Here is a 25487-nt window from a genome sequence, read left to right as displayed (position 1 = left end):
GTGAGCTGGGAATTATATTCGGTATTTTCGATTTGAATTTCAATCATCGCTATTTATCTCTCTCCTCTTTCTCTCTCTTTTTCTGTCCTCCTCTATTTCTCTTTCTCTCTCTCTCTCTCTCTCTTTGTCTCTCTTTTTTTCTCTTATTCCATTATTTATTATTATTATTATTATTATTATTATTATTATTATTATTATTATTATTATTAAATGCGTGTATTCAATTATATATTCTTTTAAACATTTTTGTATTATTTTATTTCATATAATTATAATATTTATTACGATAGGATATATGGATTTGTTTCATCTTCATCTCTTTGAGCTTTGAAATCTATTATTTTATCTATTAAACGTCGAATATATATATATATATATATATACGTATATATGATCCGCGGATATTCATTCCTCTTGATCGATAATCGCACTTGATTTTGAGTAGAATTCGTTCGGAAAACTAACTGGAAGGTGTGCCAGGCGAGCTCGAATAACGTTAACGCTATCGATTACAAACGAAACACGTCGTGAATCGACCGACATATCGCCCGTTTACCTAATTACCTTAAGTGCTCTACCATCCAAATTTGTCTTTTGCCCGGACGACGATTTATAAAAATAGAAAATTCTGTGAAAATGACATGGATACTTACACGTATAAGGAAAATAGTACGATAAATGACAATTCATCGAAAACGAAAAGAAAATCGATCGATCGATATTACATATTATACATACGTGATTACGTACGTATATAAATCCATAAACGAATATATAAAATCAAAAATATGAATATATATGTATGTATGTATGTGTGTGTCTCTCTAAACGAAATGCCATATGGCGATTATATATTGCATAAATTAAGTATATCTCTTATTCGCTCGTCGATATCTCGTATCCTAGACGACAATCTCGGTTGGTTACGCACTCTCATAAAAACTTTTTCGCGATAAAATTCTAATGAAAAACTGTCGGGTAAGATTAATCCAAAATTTGTCCGACGAAATTGCGTTTAAAAATAATTCGGCGAGTGCCTTTATACGTGTGGTTAAAAGTCGAAAAATTTTTAAAAGTCACGAACGAAAGTTGGACGTACAAAAAGAGAGAGAGAGAGAGAGAGAGAGAGGGACAGAAAGAAAAAGAGAAAAGAGAGAGACGCAGAGAAAGAGAAGAGAGAAAGACGAAAAGAGACAAATAAAAAGAAAGAAAGTGAGACACAAAGAGAGAGAGAGAAAGAGAGAGAGAGAGAGAGAGAGATAGAGAGATAGAGAGAGAAAGAGAGAAAGATAGATAACGTGGGTGAAAATTTCCAGGATGAATATTTCTCGATCCGACGTCTGCCAGGGTCGTCTTCATCGTCTTCCTCGGATTTGCATAATTTTCGAATCCACTCGACGAAGCAGCACCACCGACGAAGAGAGTACGCTCGATGACGCGTGCCACGTACGCGTAATGCTCGACGGAAGCTGTGCTATCACTACGCGACAAAGATAGAGAAAGAGAGATAGAAAGAGGTAGAGAGATAAATATACATACATAGATATAGCGTGAGAAATTAAAGTCCCTTTCTCTTTCCTTCTCTCTCTCTCTCTCTCTCTCTCTCTCTCTCTCTCATATACTTAGACCCTACAGCACCCTATTCTCATCTCTCTTAGCATCGTATACGAAGTCAACGCGGAAGATATTGCGGTTTAAACGGCTGGAAAATTGTCCAAACGGTCGTGCCGCATAATTTCGACGTGACTCGACGGACGCGTCCTTTCGTACGGTAGTATAACTTCAGAGAAGAAGGACCTTCCACCTCGTATCCCTCTTTTCTCCATTCCCAACCCCCTCCCCAATCCCACCCCACGTCTCATCCTTCTCGTCGTGTCGTTCCTCACTCGTTTTCCTTCCACGAGAAGATTTTACATCGAACCGACGTCCTACGTCGTTTAACGTCGTCGGTTATGATCGTCTACCGTTGACGGATGAATTTGCACGCTCCTCTCGGCGTTAAAGCGCGAAGATTACTTTCTCTATTGGAAGGAGAGACAGAGAAAGAAAAAGACGGAAAAAAACGGCAGAGGGAGAGAGAGAGAGAGAGAGAGAGAGAAAGAGAGGAAGAATACGTATGTAATTAACATTGGAATCCTTCGTAGACTTTCTCAAGATCGTTTCCATCGTCAATATCAAATCTTTCGAGTTTTTCTTCTGCTTCTTCTTCGATACATTTTCTTTGTTTTTTTTCTTCTTTTTGTTCCTCATTTTTCTACTTTTCTCTTTTCTAGGGAGTAAGAAAAAAGTAATATTGCAATGAATCGTCGATGAACCTGTTTAAAGGGCAACGACAACGTTATCGTCAATCTCTATCTTATTATATAGAAATAAAAATGTAGAATTGAAAAAAATCTTATTATATATATTATATATATATATATTAATTATTAGAAATATTCTTTTTCTATTTTCTTTTCTTTTTTCCCTTTCTCTGTTTTATATACGAATTTCTTAAATATTTATGAAACATAAGCTTAAACGATAATGATCGAGCTTTTACGAGCGATGATCGATCGGTTTTCATATTCCAGAAATATTCCATCTACGTGCATAGCTATCAAATTTTCTAAGTGCCCTAACGTTCGCTCACGATCTTGTGAATCTACTAAATAAAATTCTTTTTTTTTTTTCTTTTAGCAGATTGACCATCCAAATAGTAAGACCCTGATTTTCTTTCGAGGGAAACAAATCCAAAGAACGTGACATTATTTCGTTCGCTAGATTTAACGATGTATCAAAGATATTCTCGCTCTACCTCCCTCCCTCTCTCTCTCTCTCTCTCTCTCTCTCTCTCATTTTTCTAATGATCACGTCCCATGCTCGTCAAAATTAGTCACACGCGTCACATTTGTTCGGCGACGAAACGTTTAACGCTAGATCGACGATCTTATCGTTCGGAATCGTCCGAACAGTCTATGTAAAATCTGAAACAACGGATTGGTTGGGACGAAATGTCAACGGTGATACGCTACGAATGAAAAAATAAATAAACAAAAAATAAAAATTAAATAACATTAATAACAAAATGAAAGAGAAAAAGAGATAAAGAGAAAGAAAGAAAGAAAGAAACGGACAAACAGAAAGAGAAAGAGGAAGAAACAAAGACAGAAAGAGAGCAGAAGAGACGTCACGAAAGTCGCAGAGCAAATTGAACTAGTGAAATGATAGTCGCATATATGCGTCTAATGGTTCGACGAGCGATAATTCACAATGCACGTCGTTACACGCCGTTACGCGCGTACGTTGCACTTGATTGTCACGTTAGCAATTACACGCGAAGTCGTACGATCTTCTCTCTCTCTCTCTCTCTCTTTCACACACTCTCTCTCTCTCTCTCTTTCACACTTTCTCTCTCTCTCTCTCTCTCTCTCTCTTTCATTCTCTCTGTCTGTCTCTTACACAGATACGCACGACACACACGCACACGCACGCACACAAATATACATTCACTCACACTTTCACTCACTCGATACAGAATATCACACCGTTCAAAGTGTCTCGTTCGAATCAAGATCGATTAACGTGTTTGCCGTCGCGTCGAGTCGATCTTCCTCCTTGAGATGAATTATATATGATCTTAACTCAATCGTTAAAATTTTCTGATTATTTCAAACGATTATTATTATTACTATTATTATTATTATTATTCGTGCCAATATATTTTTTTTCATATGATTATTTTATACGACTGTTATTCATTTTAATATATATATATATATTTTTTAGAAATCTATAAATCGTTTCTACCTTCTTCTTTTTATCTTTTTTTTTTTAATCTTACAAAAGTCAATCGTTGATCTGACAAAAAAAATCTCTTTAAATTACGATCTATATTTCTTGCGCCCTTATCATTCATAATAATCATTGTTTAGGTATAAATAATTACAAAAGAAAAGAAAAAGAAAAAAATATATATATATATGAAAATTGATACAATTTTTGAAAATTTTTCTTCTCTTCCGTTAAAATTGATAGAAACGAAAAAAAGCGAAAGAGAAGAGGACGGAGAAAAAAAATCAACAAAAAAAACAGAGGCAACAAAAAAAAAAAGAGAAAATAACAAAACGCGCAGGTAACGAGAAGGGACAAATGATAAATCCGTAGGTTATAAAATAAACGTTTAATCTGATAGGCCGACGCTCATCGTTTAGAATGGATTTGGACGTGCGAACGATTCTCATCGAACAAGAAACGAGGTACACACATACATAGATATAGTTACAGCCATTGCACTACCGTTCCCCGCTAATAGTATTTAACGTTACATTTAACAGGATTATTACGTAATAACGTCTATCGCAGCGTGTACCTCCGAAATATGTATATAAATATGCATTGGCTCATGTACCCTAAATACACGCGGTGTGTGTGTGTGTGTGTGTGCGTATGTGTGCGTGCATATGGGCGTACGCCCGTAGGTTCGCGCTAGTTAGAGAGTTGAATCATTATGCTAACGCGTACATCCTGTTTCAACCATAAATCTTTCTCCTACTGGCCGCGAGCCTGCGCACAACCAATCACGAAAGACCGAGAGATAGAAATCTATCGAAAGTAGAGAAAGAGATGGATAGATAAAAAGATCATCACCGCGATCGCGCAATTAAACGTTTTAATTTTCGTAGAGCACACGATTTATACTTCTTTCTTTCTTTCTCTCTTTTCTTTCCTTTTTTTCGCATTTAATCATATAAATTATGGTATCGTACCATAATTGATATTCGTATCATATAATTCGTACTAGTAAAAATTATACTATATATGTATTTATTAATTAAATTATACTATACATATATATATATATCGATGAGTACCTTTATCGGTGTTTATAAAAAAAAAAAAAAAAAAAAAAAAGAAAAGAAAGGAAGAAGGAAAGAAAGAAAGAAAGAACTCGCCAATGAAAAATTTTCCGCCAAAAGTGACGATTAAACTTTCCCCCAGCGATAAAGTATAATCAAACTTTGAACATATGTAACTTCAGAGTTACGTACAATCTTACAGCGATTAAACGTAATCCTTATCGAGAGAATTATACGAAATATGTAAAGGTGTCCTGACAGAGAAAATCGTTCTAACGAATGGATGGGGGAGAAATGGTCAAGGAGGTGTAGAATAGTGAAGGGAGGAGGGTTGATCGAACGGGCGAGGCAGCAGAAGGAATAACATGCATCGAACCGAAGCTCGTGTCAAAAGGATGATAGAGTTTAATGGGTCCGACGGCTCGAAAAGAAGATATGGAAGAAAGGAGAAAGATAGAGAGAGAGAAAGAGAGAGAGAGAGAGAGAGAGAAAGAGAGATAGAGAGAGATAGAAAGAGAGAGTGAGAAAAATGTTTCCCCTTAGAAGAAGGAGAGGAAAGAGATGTTATCACGCCTAACGGACTCGACGGTATCTCCCTTCGACTTATCGATACAATGTGTCTCGATTTAACGAACATGCTGTGCCATGCGAATAAGAGAGAAAGATAGAAGGAAAGAGAGGGAAAGAAAGAAAGAGAAAGAGAGAGAAAGAGAAAGAGAGAGAGAGATAAAGATGTCGTCGACGATAGGTGCAGATGTTCGATCGACGCGACAAACACGCGATATCTCGATGGTTGACAGAGAAAGAGAAAAAGAAATAAAGAGAGATAGATAGAGAGAGAGAGAGAGAGAGAGAGAGAGAGAGAAAGAGAGAGAAAGAGAGAGAAAGAACTGCCTGGCAGCGAACGATGAAAGGAGCCAAGTAAAAAAGGCGAAAGAACGGATGAATCGTGAAAACGAGCTGCTTCTGTTAAGGGGAGGGTTCTTACGGGGTGCAGCCACATCATTCTCTCTCTCTTTCTCTCTTTCTCTCTCTCTTTCTCTCTCTTTATTTCTCTGTCTGTCTATCTGTGACTCCCTTTTTCTTTCTCTCTTCCACGCACAGAGAAGAGAACGCTTGAAAATAAGGCGAGAAGAGTAGAATGGTGATTGGAAGATTTTTTTCGTTATACTCTCACTTCCGATGGGAGTTCCGAGATACGAGACTTTGTCGTTTCTCTCTCTCCCTTTTTTTTTTTCGTATATTTTTTTATTCTCGTATTTTTTTTCTATTCTCTCTTTCTTTTTTCTTATTTTTTATATTTCCTTTCTCCTTTTTATTTTTTTTCCCTTATTTTTCTTTACTATCTTCATCTCTCTCTCTCTCTTCCTCTCTCTCTCTTTTTCTCTCTCTCCGTTTTTTGCTTTTCCTCGCTTTTCACGGGGATAACGGTCTACCCCTTGATCTTTTCTCGTGCAAGACGAAATAAAGTAAAAAGAGAGAAAGGAAGGGAAAAGGAGACAAATGAAAAAACAGAAACTCATCGTTGATAAGTCAAAACAGAAAAGAAAAAAATATTACGATCTCTTACGAACTCGACAAAATAAAAAATCTTTAATATCGAGTCCATAAACGTGTACGTCTCTGTAATTTACAAGAAACGTATATAATCGATCTTTCTAATTCTCGCATAATAAGTCGTTCGAATTCTTTTCTAATATTTGATCTAATTAACCATTAGACACACACACACACACACATATATGTGTATATATACGTACGTTCGAGATAATCTATTTCACTATACGAAAATACCAAATCGTTTTCACGAAACATGTAGTATAATTTTATAACATGTTTCACGCATCGTCGACTTACGATCGTACCGGCAATAAACGCATACGTTTTTCTCGTTTCGTTTACGAGTAAAGCTTTCAGAAAGCTTTGAAATACGTAATATACGTACGTATGCATCTACATATGTATAATACGTATTCGTGTAGGTGTACTTTGCGAAGCAACGCGTTATTACATTTTAATTACAGGATAGTATGTTTTTCATAAATATTCGTAATTCCTATCGCAGAGAGAGAGAGAGAGAGAGAGAGAGAGAGAGAGAGAGAAAATGAGAGAGAGAGAGAGAGAGAGAGAGAGAGAGAGAGATGGAGAGAATCGAGTCTCGTTTATCAATTCCAATAAATTCCAGTTTCTACGGTAACGAACGACGAGTTACGAATTTAACGGCGTGTACGCGAACGCGTGATCATAAACGTTCGATTCTATTCGAAGCCATAAACCTGCCAAACAATCGTTCTCGATCGATTTTCTCTACGTCTACGTCGACGTCCACGTCCAAGTCTACGTCTACGTCTACGTCTACGTCTACTTCTACTTCTACGTCGTCATCGTCGTTGTGGTCGTCGCCGTTGTCGAAACCACAGGAATACAACACCATAGATGCTTTCCCTTCTCCAAGAAGAGATAACTTTTTTACGATATACCCTATTTAAGCCCATAGACGTTTTATTTCAATCACTTTCGAGCGCGGAAGGAGAAAGAGATTTAATGAATATACGAGAAATATAGGTTTTATGAAAGATTAGAAATTAACGGAATGATCATAAAGAAGAGACGACGACGAAAAAGAAAAGTACTGACAAAAAATAACGTAGGTGTATTTATTAATCGTTCAGATAGATACTTGGAGAAAAAAAAGATGGAGAGAGGAAGAGAGAGAAAGAGAGAAAGAGAGAGAGAGAGAGAGAGAGAGAGAAATCTTTTTCTGTAAAAAGAAATAAATTACATATGTAGACAACGAATGATTTTTCGCTATGTATTGCGTGTTAATGTAAAATGACGAAAAGAAGATGGAGAAGGGCGAATCATCGTCAAATAACGGAATAGTTTAGCCCGAGGGTGGCTTTCGGATCTAACCAGGGGGGCGTCCCGTGGTGAGAGCCTGAAACCTTCAGGGGGTAAATTAAAGCGAAGACTTACCGAAATGCCAGCATCGATGTCGTCGACACCGAACCGTCTTCCATCTCTCTATTTCTCTCTCTCTCTCTCTCTCTCTCTCTCTCTCTCTCTTTTGCTCTTGCTCTTGCTCTGTCCATCCATCTCTCCCTCTCTAAGTTAAGTGCAAATAGAGAGACACAGGACGATTGGTAAATTGATAAGATAAAAATAACGACGATAGGAAATTGTATTTCTCAAATAAAAACACTTTCGAGAGAGTGAGACATAAATTAATTTTCACTCGAACGGAGATAGAACCGAGACAGAACAACGATCATATGTGGCTCTCGAAAGGCTCGTTTATCTCGAATGAAATCTAACCTAATATCGAACCTAAATTCGTTTTTATTCGAGAATATATGTTGGTACGAGACCAATGTCCATTAACGAATGGGAAGATTAATGAGTTTATTGAAGAGACGGGTTTCATATATATATATATATATATATATATATATATATATATATATATATATATATATATATATATATATATATATTTATGTATGCATGTATGTATGTATATATGTATTTAATTCGAAATTGATTCTTTTTTTATATAATAAGAATTCGACCATTTAATTGTAATGAAATTGACATAATAGAAGAAGAAAAAAAGGAAGAAAAAAAAGAAGAAACAAAAAAGATCTTTCTAAAAAAGATCGTTCTTCGGATCCGAAAAAAATGAACTCCCTATTCTTTACAAATTAATTGTCTGAAAAGAGAGAGAAAGAGAGAGAAAGAGAGAGAGAGAAAGAATCTTCTCTTTTCTTGTATAAACTCATTATCCTTTCTCTCTTTCTCTCTCTATCTTTTTCTTTCTCTTTCTTTCTTTCTCTTAGGTTTCCTACAATCTTCGCGAAATCATCTAACTGCAACTCCTATAAACATTTCTACTGGTTCGTTTAAAACCCATGAACACTTAGAGGGCTTACACCGAAGTGTAGTAAACTGATTTGTTCGTATAGCATACCAAAAATAGTCGAATACTAATTAACTGAGAAAGCCGATCCTGTCGAATATCTGATAAACAAATATATTACTTGTAGTTAACTACCTATCAAATGTACACTAAAGTGATCTCTCCTTACACGATTTACAATATAATAATAATTATTAATGGTACTATCAAAGTTGTAATATCTTCAATTTGTAACATACATCGTTAAATTAAAATTAATTAATTTTCTATCTAAAGATCAATTTGTTTAATCTACGAAAGAGATCATATATCACAATTCTCTCTTTCTCTCTTACACACACATCGTAACATAAAGGAAAAAATTTCTTTTAAAATAAATGAAACGATTAGAAAGTTGATCTCGTCGAATTTCTAATAAAAAGAATAAAAAAATAAATAAATATTGTAGTTAAATATCAAATTTACTCTCGATTGATTTTCTTTTCCATAGAATTAACCATAATAATGATAATAATAATAATCAATAATAATATCAAAATTACGAAAAACCTTCAACTTGATATATCCATCGTTAAAGAAAATAAATCTAATTTTCTGATTAATCCATTTGTTTGAAATCTAACAGATCGAAAGAAATAATATATTATATATAATATCAATTTTTTTTCAATCTCTCTCTCTCTCTTTCTCTCGTACGTATAGACACACATAAAAAAAAGAAATTCTTTTTTCACAGAAAAACGAATAAAACGATTGTAGAAGCATAGAAGAATCGATTCAGAGGGGAAACGATAGTTTTGAGTTCGAGTACCTCGCCATTTTTTAACGACTGCTCTTTCTCGACTTGTTTTGTCCTCGAGAAGAAAAGTAAAAGAACGAAAAAGAATAAGAAAAAAAAAGAAGAAGAAGAAGAAAAGAAGAAGAAGTAGAAGAAGAAGAAGAAGAAGAAGAAGAAGAAGAAGAAGAAGAAGAAGTGTCCTCTTGGTATATGGACGACGGAGAAATAATTGAACATAAATCCACCATGGCGATTCGAGGTGGTCATTATAACGGCAGAAGCGTGGCTTGCCTCGAGTGCAACGCAAATATAGGCGGCGTACGCAACCGCACCTACTAAATATTAGCTGGGGTCGGTTTGAAATATGCCGTTGATGATATATAGGTCGCGATAAGTAGGTACGCCTGACTACAACCACCCACATTCAAAGCCCTCTCCTTCCTTTTTCTTCTTCTTTTTCTTATTCTTTCTTCCTTCTATTTTTTCTTTTTCCTTTTCTATTCTTTTTTTTCTTCTTTTTTTGTTTTCTCGAATTACTTCCGTAAAACACATTCGATGATAACTCTCTCTCTCTCTCTCTCTCTCCTTATTATTCTAATAGACAAACTCATCAAAAAAAAGATATAATAGTGTACATATATACACATACATATATATATAGATACGTATGTATGTATGTATGTATAATTTGACGTATGTATATTTGTCACATTATTATATCTAATCAATAAACATAAATCATATATACAGTTACAACATAGGTCAAAAGAAAAATATATATATATATATCAAACTTAAAATTCTTTTTACAAATTGACGAAAGAAAATAAAAGAAAATTATTCCTCGACGAGTATAAAGAACATGAACAATCAAACAATATCAATACATTAAAAACGAGGAATTCTCCAGTGAAACTGATCGTAATCTTCCAAAAATCAGTCATTAAAAAAAATCGATTTCTCCATTGTTTTTACAAAGAAATGATAGAAGAAATGAAGATGACACGACGCGTCATATCATACATACTTACATGCATTAGATTGTTATACGTTGTAAGTTCGATGTCTTCGACCAATCGATAACCTGGAAACTAATCTTTTTTTCGGCGAATGTCATCAAAAGGATGAGGGTGATCGGATACGATCCTTCTCCTCCTTCTTCTCCTCCTCTCTCATCCTCCTCAGCGTCGTTGTATCGTTCGTTGTTGTCGTCTTTTTCGTTAGCAATGGCGTGTCCCGCATGTCTCAGCTGATCGAGTGAAAAACCACGGGCGGTCGAATTATTGCTCCTCCATAGTGAATTCGTAAAACGGTCGTCGTCGTCGTCGTCGTCGTCGTTGTCGTTGTTGTCGTCGTTGTCGTTGTTTTCGTCGTCGTTCTCGTCGACGTCCAGCCGAGGAATTAAAGGACCCTAACAGCAATAGCAAAAGTAACAGCAGAGCAATACACACTTTACCAATGTTTCAAGAGCTAAGCTAAATTTATCGTTTTCATGGGGATCAACCCAAGAAAGTTCGATCAACCCCTACGCTTATTTTAAAAAGATCAAGGTTCCCTTATCCTTCCCTCTTATCCTTCTGTCTTCTTTCCTCTCTCTCTCTCTCTCTCTCTCTCTTTTCCCTCCTTCCCACCCCCTATATATTTTTCTCTTTCGTTTCAGTTCTTTCACGCTTCGTCACCTTATATAGAGATTATCTACGACGAGCCAACGAAAAAAATTATCTCGAAATTCTATTGGAATTAAGAGGAATTAATATTTAGATTCTAGATTTTCGATCTATCGAAAATCTGATTAAAATATTAATCGAATATTTTCCACGTGTATTTCTTATAATTATATTATTTTACAAAATGTTGAAAACGCGGACAATGAGAGGAGAGAGAGAGAGAGAGAGAGAGAGAGAGAGAGAGAGGTATAATTATTTCAGCGAAATCCCTAATCTCATTAAAAGTTTACGAACGTTCGAATCAAAAAATTTTTCAATAAATCGCGTTAGATGATGGTTCATCTACGTATACGTATATATGTATACGTAACGAGTTATGTTTAAATAATTATAATCTTTAATACCATTAATTATTTTCTACTATGTACAGTGTAAATATATTTGTACATATTGTATATACGTATAGAAAGAAAACATATAACGTTGGTTATCGTTTCTCTCGATACAAATGTAATGAAAATTTATCTTCCGTTCGATCAGCAAAGAAAAATATCCTATATAATAATGAAATAGATCATTACAAAAAGTTAATACTCTTATCGATATTCGAACAGGAATTAGAGTTTAAATTTAATATCTCCCATGAAATTTTCAATAAGAATGTATTTCAAATAAACGCTACTGGCCATGGGTTACGTTCACGAGCTTACAAGATATTATCGAGTTTTTCTACAACCTTGGTGTGTCCGAAAATCGATATTATTTACCTCCTGTTCGTGGTGACTCATTTTCCCTGTGAATTCTATTACGTTCAATGGAAGAAAGAAAAAAAAAAGAACAGAAAACAAAGTGTACAACGCGATCATAAGCGTGATATATGAATACATAACGAATACGACGCAATGAAAAAAGAAAGAAAATTTCTAAAATATTTACATGTGCTATCTTCCTAAATCGCATTTAGAAAAATTATCTTATACCAAAATCCTGCATACGTAGCAAGGGACTTAACTAAAAATATATTTTATATATATATATTTTGTACATCTATATAAATATATAAAAATATATATATATATTTTATCTAAATAAAAATACTACTTTCGTTGGTATCTAAAAACATAAAATAATATAACGTCAAAACTCCATGCATTCGATAATTTTTATCCTTTCGAAATGAAATAATAATTGATTTTACAATTTGAAAATAATAAATCGTACTAATAAAACAATCAACAATTCGACAAATATATATATCGAGAATGTTCATTAACTTGAAAATTAATTAGTTGGTTAATTGTTCGTTCTATCTTACAAACACATGCGTACCCTCGTATTTTACACATGCACCACACACACACAACACATACACACACTCATACACACATACCCACACAGACATAAACGCGCGAAAAGCACATAGCATAAAATATACTGTACTGTTGACACTTTGATCGTACGACGATTTAGTTGCTCGCATATTCATCCATAATATGAACGACTTTGTTAGTAGTGGTAATCGTGAACCCGACAGCCTTGTAATTATGATTAATGAGATTCTATCGGACGTAATGGATCCGAACGATATGATTGTTCAGAACGTCACGCGTGCTTATAACGTGTTTGTCGGAACGAGAACCGAGGCTTAAATCGACTTTCTATCCCTCTCTCTCTCTCTCTCTCTCCCTCTCTATCACATATACACTTTCGGAAGTTTAATCCGAATCTCCGTAATGACGTAACTCGATCTATCTCTCTCTCTCTCTCTCTCTCTCTCTCTCTCTCTTTCACTCTCTCTCTCTCTCTCTCTCTCTCTCTCTCTTTCTCTCTCTCTCCCTCTCTATGGCTCTTGAAAATAAAATGCATACACTTCATCCCCTATAAATACACACTTATGTCTTATTAATGACTATATCTATATTTATATATGTATATATATTATTAATATATAAGGGTGTATTGATGAATGTAGTGATGTTTGATTCATTGACATGTTTGAAAAATCTATAGAGGTTCGAATAATATTTATTTAATTAAAAATTATTTGCTTAATTTATTTTTTGTAAGTAAAATGATACATACGTATATACATACATATATATATATATATGTGTGTGTGTGTGTATGTTACGTATGTAATAAATGAACAAATAATTTTATCGAGAAAATTGATACTATTCTTTAAAAAAAAAAAATTACAATTGAAAAACCGCGCCATTTTTCCCATGTCTATCCTTATCATTGGATGAACGATCAAGTAGATCACTGAATAGAAATGGAAAATGTATCTTTCTTTTTGGTGGCTCCACCTGTTCTATTCTCTATGTGTTCGATATAATGCAAACGAAAAAATCAATGAAATATACTATGTCGATAATCGAGCCTCATTTAATCGATGGATAGATTTATAAATTAACTATCGACGATAAATTAATTACTGACGATAAAGACAGTCTAGTCGCTTTCTAAATTACCCAAAACTGGTACGATCGCAATTCTTTAAGATTTTCTTGGTCAAGAAAGCGTCTTCTCGTACAAAGATATTACATATTTGTCTGATATTCTAAATTTTATTTAAAATAAATTTCATTAAAAACTAACTTTTTATTAAATTTTTATTAAAAAATATAAGAGTTAAACAAATTAAATTTGCTTGCATTTTCTTGTCCAAGAAGTTATCCACGTGTTATATATGATATAAATTTTTCTAATAAATAAAAAAATTGTTAACAAAATTAAACTAACCGTAATTTTGGAGATAGTTGTCTTATAATCCAAACGAAGTCCAAGAAGATGTGGTCCTGGAAAATCCTGAACAACGGAGGAATGTTCTTATCCAAGATGTTCTCTTATCCAAAATGTCTGGTTAATCAAGGATCCGTAACTCCGATATTCCAACGTCGCAAAATTCATTATTTTCTTGTAAGAGTCTTTCGTCATGATTTTCTTGTAGTATTTTCTATCTTCTCACGCTCTAAATATCGCTAGAAAATAAAAGAATCAATAAAGACAATAAACTGATCGTGATTATTAAAAGTCTTGTCCACGAAGGTATCATCTCGTTCAAGCAGATGTCCTGTCGTCCAAGGATACTACCTAATATCCTAATAACTTACATTTCATTAGAAAATATTAGCACAAATAAAAAAAAAATTGTTGTGGTAATTGTTGTGGATTTGGCTGTCCAAGGTGTTATCTACTGGTCCAAGATGATGTCTTTTTATCCTAAGCAGCATCATCTTCTCCAAGAATACTTTTTCCTAATATTCTAGAGATCTAAATCGTATGACTGATACTCCTATGCTATGTATTAATTATTTAAATTAATTAGAAAAGAAAATACGAAAGATCGTAAAATAATTTTCTAAATTCTTGGAAGTATCTTGATGCGTAATTCTTTCTCTCTCTTCCCCTTTGAATGTTGATTTTTTGCTGACCTGAAGATGAATAAATGTCTTCTCGTAGATAATGTAGTTAATAGTAATAAAAGCAAAACGAAGAACATACTAGTTAATACGATTACAGAAAAAATATTCTTTCGTTTACGATTAATTCTAATAATATTTCTCATTTATCCATTATTTCGATATTACGTCAGTGTTCTTGTATTGTATACCAATACTACTATGATTTTTCTTATACTATGTATAAACTATTTAAATTAATCAATGAAGAGAATACGAAAGAATATAAAATAATTTTCTAAATTATTAAAAGTATAATATTTCGATGCGTAGCTCTCTCGCTCCCTGGATGTTGATCCTTTGCTGGCTCGTACGCGAATGAATGACCTCTCTCGAAGGTGACGTAGTTGCGTGAGTAATAAAGTAAAACGAAGGACGTATTATCGAGTACGATCAAGGCCAAAACTGTTTTGTTTACTAATCCCGTATCTCATATTCATTCAGTACAACAATATTATAGATCGATGTTATCTTATTGTATACTGATATTGCTATGAATTTTTCTATCCTACGTATTAATTATTTAAATTAATTAGAAAATAGAATGCGAAAAAACGCAAAATAATTTTCTAAATTGTGGAAAATAAAATACTTTTCTCTCTTCATAAATATCGATCCTTTCGTAGGTAATATAGTTAATTAATAGAAATAAACGCAAAACGAACAACGTATTAATGAATACAATTAAGGAAAAAATATTCTTTCGTTTACGATTAATTCTTATAATATTTCTCATTTATCCAGTATACCGATATTAGATCGATATTTTTATTATATATCGATGCTGTTATGATTTTCCTTATTGTACGTATTAATTACTTAAAATAATTAGATAATAGGATACGAAAGAACGTAAAATATTTCGATGCGTAATTCTCTTCTCCCTGGACGTCGATTCTTTGCTGACTTGATGATGAATAAATGTTCTCTTGTTGATAATGCACTTAATAGTAATAAATAAAAGCAAAACGAAGAATATACTAGTTAATACGATTAAAGAAAAAATTTTCTTTCGTTTACGATTAATTCTAACAATATTTCTCATTTATCCAATATTTCGATATTACGTCAGTGTTCTTGTATTGTGTATCAATACTACTATGATTCTTCCTATACTATGTATAAATTATTTAAATTAATCAATGAAGAAAATACGAAAGAATATAAAATAATTTTCTCAATTGTTCAAAGTAAAATATTTCGATGCGTAGTTCTCCCCTCTCTGGATGTCGATCCTTTGCTGACTGGAAGGTGAATAAATGTCCTCTTGTAGGTAATGTAGTTAATTAATAGAAATAAATGTAAAACGAAGAACATTAATGAATACGATTAAAAAAAAAATATTCTTTCGTTTACGATTAATTCTTATAATATTTCTCATTTATCTAATATTGCGATATTACGTCAGTGTTCTTGTATTGTGTACCAATACTACTATGATATTTCCTATACTATATATCAATTATTTAAATTAATTAATGAAAAAAATACGAAAGAGTATAAAATAATTTTCTAAATTATTAAAAGTATAATATTTCGATGCGTAGCTCTCTCTTTCCCTGGATGTTGATTCTTTGCTGGCTCGTACGCGAATGAATGACCTCTCTCGAAGGTGACGTAGTTGCGTGAGTAATAAAAGTAAAACGAAGGACACACTATCGAGTACGTTCAAGGCCAAAATATTGTTTTGTTTACTTATTCCATATTTCACATTCATTCAGTACATCGATATTACGTCGACGCACTTGTAGAATATGTACATTGCTACTACATTGATTTTTCCCATCCTATGTAATAACTTCGATCATTGAACAAAATGTAATGCGATTAAAATGAAATAATACGTCTGACAAACATTTCTACGAATGTCCTTCGACAATTTTTATTTCGTTATTAGATACGTACTTGCATACTTTTTTATAATTTACAAATTTATCAACAATTATATTTGTAATAATGATTTATTAAATTATTAAATTATTCTTCTTGGATATATCTTTAAGTATATCGATTTGCTTGAATATCGACACAATTTTTATCATTAGAGTCGATTCCATCTACGTATCGTTAATCTCGAATGAAATTTGTAACCAATTTAATCAATCCTATCGAATTCATTAAAACTTCATTTACTATATTCTCTCTCCCTCTCTTTCTCTCTTATTCATTTATCCGTCAATGAATATTTAAATCGCATTAAACACTTGAAAAGAAAATTATATCTTACCAAATGTTATATTTATACTATGGAAATAAAATTAGATTTTATATAAAATTATAAGAAAAAAGGGAGGATAAAGTTGATTGATAAAATCAGGTGGGGGTTGATAATTTTCTTTTACTCGGATACAATAGTTTATTTCCCATTCTTGTCTCCATCTTCGGTACATGTTATATATTTGATATATAATAATGTTCATTAAATACGAAGTACGAAACCTACCTATATCCTATAACTGTTTCTAAATCGATACCATTTCTTTTTCTTTTCTTATTTATTTCTTTTTTCATCTCTTTTCATCGATTTCCTTTTTTTCCCTCTTTCTCTTTCTCTCTCTCTTTCTCTCTCTCTCTCTCTCTCACTCTTTCTTTAACCCCGTTTATTATAATATATAAATGAAATAATAATTCGATAATAATAAATTATCGTAGGTAGGTAAGCGTTATGTTTTCAATTATTTATTTAATCTCATCATTTTTTTTTCTTTCCTTATTTTCTCACTCTCACTCTCTCTCTCTCTCACTCTCTCTCTCTCTCTATCTCTCTCTTATCTCTTTATCATCATCGTCATTCTCTTCTGTCGTTATTCGTAAAGCATCCGATCCTATCATCTCGTAAGTCGAATATCTAAAAACTTTCGTGTGTGTGTTGCACGTGTGTGAGTCAAACTTCTCCTTTTTCCTTTTTTTTTTCTAATGTAGGTATTACAAATTCTTTATTCGCTCTCTCTCTCTCTCTCTCTCTCTCTCTCTCTCTCTCTCACACGCATTTGTTCTTTCGCTATGGTCATACTTTGGGATAACATTCTCTTTCTTTTTTTTCTTTTTCATTCATCTTATGTACGTACTTCTTAGAGTTTTTATTTAATTATTTTTATTTCCTTTTTTTTCTTCTTATATATATTTTTTTTTCTACTGAAACCTTTCACAAGCATCGCTTACGGTAGAACGATCGGTAGAACGTAACGATTAATAAAAAAAAAAAAATTGAACAATTCAATCATCATACATCGATTACATCGATTTTACAATTTCTACATTCGATGAACATTAAATATATTACATTTTACATTCAATGTAATTGTTAAAAATACGTGACGTCACCGATCGCCATAAATATAAAATTACATCTTGATACTCGGTAAAAAATTCATTCTATTATCCATTTCAATCGCATAGATCAATCTATGAGAATAATCTATTTCATAATTATAAGTATGAAAATGAAAGATATACGAAAAATAAATTAAAATCATTCGATGCTCGCAAAAGTTCCATTTATACGTAACGGGACTCGGGACTCTCTTGAATTAATTTTCTCTCTTTCTCTTTCTCTCTTTTTCTTTTTCTGTCTTTTTCTTTATGTCTCTCTCTCTCTATCTCTCTCTCTCTCTCTCTCTCTCTCTCTGTCTTTCTTTTCCTTTTTAAGTTTCTTTGAAATCACGTCTATACGTCTACAATACCGAAAAGGATACACGCATAGGTAGGCTACTCTCACAAAATATACGGTGTCATGTTATTACGTACGAGAGGTCTGTTTTCTTTTCTTTTTTTTTTTCTTTTTTGGTTTCTCTAAATCACGTCCCTAATAAAACACATACCGCGTGTCGTTATTATAACAAAATCGTTAATTACCGTACGAATATAATATATCGGCGTAAATTTTTATATCAGAATTTTAATTTTTTATTTTCCCTTTTATTTTATTTTATTTTATTTTATTTTATTTTACCTTTTTTTTCTTTTCTTATTCTTATTCTTATTCGTCTGTCTTTCTGTCGTATCTATAGCATTTGCTGAGAATTTATTATCTGCGTGTATACGAGTAATGTGTAAGTAACGTGTAGGTAATTACGTGTATATCTTTTGTTGCCGTAGTAACGTCAGTCGAACGAATAAAACTATCGTTTAAACATTTCTAATTCGTGAAAATTCATCGATTTCGCGGATTACGCGATAAGGCTAATCTTACGCGGGGATAAATATAATTCATTATTTACCAGGACACTTCGTTTAAATGCGTATAAATTCATATCAAGTCGACTTTTTCATCATCATCTTCTTCTTCTCCTTTTTCTTTTTCTTTTTTTTGTTTTTTTTTTTATTTAATTTCCTTTTTTTAAATTTTTAGAATTTTTTTTTCATTTTTATATTTATCGCTTAATTTAAAAGTTTATTTGTTATAATTATTGGTATTATAATATATTACTCATTGAAAAATCATCTAAACGTAAGTTTCTCGAAATGGAAGATTCGCTTAGGTATTTCTTCTTTGTGTCTCCTTTTTTTTCTACTTTTTCTTTTTTTTTCATTTTCTAACAGTGATCAACGGTGATTTTCGGATGTTGCGCCATTTTTCTATTTCCCTCTCCCTCTCTTTCTTTATCTCTCTTTCTTTTTCCGTTCTTTCCTTTCCTTCGCTCTTTCGTTTTTGAACTTTCACGTGTGTCTCTTAGAATTTAATTTTTTTTTTCTTTTTCTTATCTTTTTTCTATTTTTTTTTTCTTATCACTTTGAGGCACGTCTGCATAAGAGGTATCTTATTCGGTTCGAAAGAGCGATTTCTTTTCATTATGTACAATTTGTCTGCGTCACTTTTTTTTTTACTTTCTTTTTTATTTTTTTTTAGTCGCGAAATCTTTCAACGTCCCCGTGCTCTCCTTTCTTAATTATTATTATTGTTATTGTTGTTGTCGATTCTTTTTTTCATTTTTTTTTAATTCGCGTTATCCACCGTTCATCACTGTTATCACGCGATACGACTTAACAATTATAATTTTACTTTAATTACGCGTTACAAGTGATTTCTTTTTTTCTTTTTTCTTTTGTATTTTGTTTTTTTTTTTGCTTTTCTTCTTTTTTACTTTTTTTGTTTTTTGGTTTGTCTCAAATGATACAGTTAATAATACGTGCGTCGTTTAAGACGATGCGAGTGAAAGATCTTCCAACTTCTTTTTTTCATTTTTCAAGCGAGCGATGATTGATTAGATTTAAACGCGATTAGAATTAAATTTAATTTAAGCATCCGATCAATTCTAAAACGGCGTAATTTAATTTTACCCGACCGAATTCTTTTTCATTCGGACAAATCGAAAAATTTGGTGCTTTTCCAACGAGACACCCTGTGTATATAACTATGCATTATTATTATTTTTAATACTATTATTACTATATTATTCTTTTTTATTTTATTTTATTAGAAGAATACGTTCGAAATGTAGACATTGAATGACGAAAAAATTTTTATGCAAAGTGCATACTTGGAAAAGATTCGAAGATAATTTTTAATAATATTAGTAAGTTACGTATATTGAAATAATTTATAATAATAATAATAATAATAATAATAATAATATTAATAATAGTAGTAGTAGTAGTAGTAATAATAATAATAATTGTGCATGCATGCATTTTTTTCTGTCTCATATTTCAATAGATGCGAACGATGATTTTCATTTTTATCTCATTTTGTTTTTTATATTTCTAATAATTAATAGGTATGTTATACGTAATTAGCAGAAATGATTACGTATGATAGTTGACTTCCTTTATAATGGACATGTCGTATATATGTATATATTATATATGTATGTTTGTAATTAACGCATATGTATTAAGTATTATAGCCGATTTAGAAAATATAATGTCAATTCAAATTCTAATCGGAAAAAATTTACTATAATCGCGAATCATACGTGTGTACATATCATGCAAAATTTCTTGTGGGCGTTCAAAAAAGTTTCAAGTTTTTCTCGTTATTTTAAATATGTATGTATATATATAAATATTTATTTATTTATTTATTTATTCATCTGACACGTACTCAAGGACGAAATTAGACGACGACTGAAACGTGATTGTCTTTAACTAATAAATATTAGAAATAAAAACACATTTTTTTATCGCCATACACGGAACTCCCACAAGTCTAGAAATAACACGAAGTTAATTATTAATTATTAATAATCATATGTATGTATATTAATTAATTCGTCTGCCTATTATCTCGTTTGTTTGTCTTGTCTTGTTTTGTTTTATTATGTTTTGTTATGTTTTGTTTATTTAAAGATTGTATTTTACAAAGGATTAGTAAGCGTAACCATTGATAGCACTTTTTTCTCTGGTTTTATACGTAAAGCGTCGATTTGAATTCTTACGTCTATTTGAATCGAGAATGAATGTTTAATTGAGTTTCGCTTAAACGCACTTTATGGTTTCTTTGGTTTTTTCTGTTTTTTTTTAAACTTTTTTTTCTTATTTTCTTTTTTTGACTTTTTTTTTCTTTCTTTTAAGTAAGAGAGTTCGAACCTTTCGTCTCCATTTTCGGTTTTTTCCTCTTTCGAGCCATCGAAGAAATTGTGTATTTTATATCCAGCGATCATTTATTCCCTTTACGGGGGAAAAGGAGAAAATCGACGATTATGATAAATGTTTAATTTAAATTGTAAAATAGAAAAAAAAGAAGAATACTCGAACGTACAAATGATATAAAAAATATAAGGCTAAAGTGATTAGTAATTTGCATATAAGTAATAAACTCGAGTTCACATAGATACTAATGCACAAATGAAAATGTAAGATCAAATAAACGTGAATTATTAATTCGCACATATAGTGTCTCATTCATTTTGGATCATCAAAGACGATAGTACGACTTCATGCAATCGTTAATTAAAAATCGTTTGCGTTTGAATTTTTACGACGTTGCGAGTCATAACGAAGTATTTAAAAAAGAAATGTCTAATTCGTTTTTCCTTTCGTCGTTTTTTCTTTCTTTTTCTCTCTCTCTCTTTCCTTCTACTTTTTATTCTTCTTCTTTATTATGAGGTAGAGTCATATATCGCGTATTATCCGATAAAATAATTTTCGATCAACTCTCTTCCCTTCTGATTTTTCTAATAAAAATCACCGAACAGACGATTTCCCGTTATCTAATTTATTTTTCTCCCATGATCGATCCGTAAAAATGTTAATCACGAAAATGATTTACTCGGTTCACGTTCGAGTCGACTTAGACGTAAGTAATTAGATACATACATGTATTATATTTATACATACATATATATCGAATCAAGTAATGTTAATATTAACGAATTACCACGTTAATTATAAGAGATCATTCGTATGAATTATTTATCGTCACCTCTTTATTATAGTCTCTTTTTACGTTAATGTGTGTGTGTGTATGTGTATGAGTGGCCTGTGTAATGTCTAGTTACGTCTTTGTATGTACGTCGCGATCTAACATATTAGATTTCACAAAAAATTTTTCATTGTCGATCTTAACCGATGTTCGATATTTCTATTTCTATTTATATTTATTTATTTATCATTAATTTATTTTCATTTATTTCACTTTACTTTATTTCTATCTCTTTCTCTTCATTTATTTATTTATTCATTCATTCATTAATTATTCATTAGTTATTCATTTATTTAATTAATTAATTAATTAATTATTTGTTTATTTATTTATTCATTCATTTAAGTATCGCACGTTATATATCTATGCGTGTAATGAGTAACGCCGATTCTATCTCTAATACGCGTTTTTTCTTCTTTCCTTTGTTCTTTATCGTTATTCATCGTCTTCTCTCATCATCTTTATCAGTATAATTAAGTATAAACTATCTGTCAAGAATAAGAACATCATTAGTCTTGATACAAAGAAATAGGTACTATATCACTGAGGTAAATGTCATCGTATATGTATTGTTAAACCGCCAATAATACGTATAGTTAGATCGTATGATCATAAATATATATATATATGCATGTCCATCATGACAATTCCCCGTCAATGATAATAATGATGATATTAATAATAATTATATGAAGAAAAGAAGAAGAAGAAGAAGAAGAAGAAGAAGAAGAAAGAAGAAAGAAGAAGAAACTAGACAAATTTCATCTCCATTCTTAATCATTAACAGATTCATTCATATTTAACATGAATTCTTTTCTCGAGTTTAACGATGCTAAGCTATGTATTAAAAAAAAAAAAAAAAAAAATATTCAGAAATAAGAATAGAAATTTCTATCGTTCTACCGATTTCAAAGATGAAAATTATAATGAAAATATTTTTTTACAAACATCTCCGCAAATCTCTAATATTTTAATTCGTGAGAAACGATTTAACACGTTATACAAAAAATTTGTCAAATTTCGATATACACGAAAGCGATTGTGATCGACGTTGGTGTTAATAGATCAAATTAAAAAAATTATAAACTTGTTTTATCCTTTTATCCAATTCCTCAAAAAAAATTCTATATTATCTACGACTAAAAAAATGTTAATTAAAACATTTTAATTAAACGTCCTGATTCGATTGTAATGCAAAAGAATTGTTATATCGAACACAAATGCAACGTAAAATTTCGATAACAAACAACAAATGTGATTAGTATAAAACACTTGCTAATAAAACTGATGATTCTAATATAATAAACGCAAGTACTCGCAAATGATGATAACAATAATAATAATTAACCTTTCGAATATTTTGAGAGAAAAGAAAAAAAAAGGAAAAAAAAGGAAATATTAAAACATTTAAATATTACAGATCAATTTTATAAACGACAGATCGTCGAATGGAGAGAAATAATATTTTCCATGTTCTTCCAATCTTCTCTTCTTTCTCTTATTCGTTAGTTTCGTAATAGTAAGTTATCGAAAATCGTATTCTCTTGTTCTATATTTCCCGTTCGAATATTTCTATCATTTTTCTCTCATTCATTTGTATCATATATCCACGTTTGTCATGTTCTATTTCAACGTAAGAATAATAAAATCGATGATCGTGATCATTTGAAAAACGATCACGATCATTTTTAACGGAGAGAAAGTCCCTCGTCTTACAAAATATTTTTCTGTTATGTTTTTTGTTATACGTATACGTATACACATATATATATACACACACGCGCGCGCGCGCGCACACACACACACATACATACACATATATATGCATGTATATATATATGTATATATATATACACAATATAACAAACGAATAAAAAAAAATAATGAAAAAGAAAAATAAAAAAGAAAAAAAAAATTGATATATAAGCTTACACAGTATACATATATAATCGGAGGAAGATCCCTATTAAGCCTGTAACAAGGCTGCGATCAAATATGATACAGAGTTTGTACAAACGCGTTATACAAGTTATACAATATTTCGAATTACATTTTGCGAGGTTAACGTGCGCGAGATTCACAAAGCGTTCTTTGTTGTTTTCTCCTTTCTCTCTCTCTCTATCTCTCTCTTTCTCTCCTTCATGCATTTTGTGACTCGCTTTAGAGCTAGGGTGCCAACGCTTGTTATTAATTAAATTGGTGCGTAAAATACTCGCATTTTTTATTTTTATTTCTCTCCTTTCTTTATTACTATTTTCACCGACGGATGCATTTTATCGATAAAAAAATAAAAAAATAAAGAAATGAAAATAAAAAGGAAAATAAAAATATAAAAGAAAGAAAAGATATAACGAGAGAGAGATTTGCGGAATAATTAAAAGAAACGATAACATAATTCTTTTTATCTTCGCGCGAACGATCGGAGATATAATTAAGAGAGAAAAAAAATTAAATAAATAAACGTTTTACGAGTATTTCATTCACCCTTACGTTAGTCGAAACTACGCGGTATTCTGTTGTGTTTTTTTTCTTTCTCTCTCTCTCTCTCTCTCTTTTTTTTTTGTTTCGTTCTTTCGTTTCTCTTTTTACATCTTAGGAACTCGTGAGGATCTCTCTTTTTTCTTTCGTTCATCTTATACGTTCGTTTCGTCGTTTTTAAAAAAGATAAATGAAATATAGAAAAAGAAAGCGTACTACTTGCTATCGCGAGAGAAAAGAAGCTTAATACGCTTCATTAGAAAATGATCCTAGTTCAAAGATCAATTTCTAGAAATTTGAAGATACGCGTAGTGTACGTATCAGTTTATTATAATTGATTTTCTCGATTTATTATTTTCTTTATTCGTTACGCGTAATCGAGAGATAATCATATATATATCTCACTTGTCGGATATTTTATTCCTTCTTTTTTTTAAATCAATTGTTTATTAATGTCTCGTTTATTAATTATATAATACTATTGTTATTAAATTTTTCTGAATATGGAAATATCGCACGAACGTATAAACGTTATCGTTAATGTTATCTTGAAATTTATTATTTTATACATACACATATATATATATATATATATATATATATATATATATATATGTATGTATCTATATGTAAAGATCGTAGTAAATAATAATTTTAATAGGGCTAAATATTAAACGATCGTTTCTTAAGAACGTGCAACGTTCTAAAAGTTATTAAAGAAAAGAAAGAAAGACAAGCAAAATAATAATAATAAAAATAATAATAAAAAACAACAAAACAACAAAAATCTAGGAATAATCAATACCTTAGATTAATTGCAATATTTTTTTCTGCTTTTTTTTTTCTAAACTCGTTGAAAGGAAAAAAAGAGTTTTCCTCGTTGCAAAAAGTATAATCTTGCTACGTATCTCTTCAATTTCGTGAAAAGTTCCGTTCCGAATCGAGAAATTACTTTCGCGAAAATTTGTTTACATATATATGCA

At 31.4% G+C, this 25487-nt stretch overlaps 1 protein-coding gene across 1 annotated transcript in view; it reads right to left on the bottom strand.

The window, feature by feature from the left end:
• Positions 1-17234: 17234 nt before the first annotated feature.
• LOC127064186 (alpha-catulin) overlaps positions 17235-25487 on the bottom strand; it is a 77008-nt gene continuing 68755 nt past the window's right edge. The window contains exon 11 of the mRNA XM_050994849.1: positions 17235-25487. This exon is cut by the window's right edge and continues 3755 nt beyond it. The gene's annotated coding sequence lies outside the window, so the exon portion shown is untranslated.

The sequence above is a fragment of the Vespula vulgaris genome, chromosome 5 (assembly GCF_905475345.1).
Source record: "Vespula vulgaris chromosome 5, iyVesVulg1.1, whole genome shotgun sequence".
NCBI lineage: Eukaryota > Metazoa > Arthropoda > Insecta > Hymenoptera > Vespidae > Vespula > Vespula vulgaris.
Note: the sequence above shows the minus strand (reverse complement) of the source record. Positions and strands in the feature narration are given on the sequence as shown.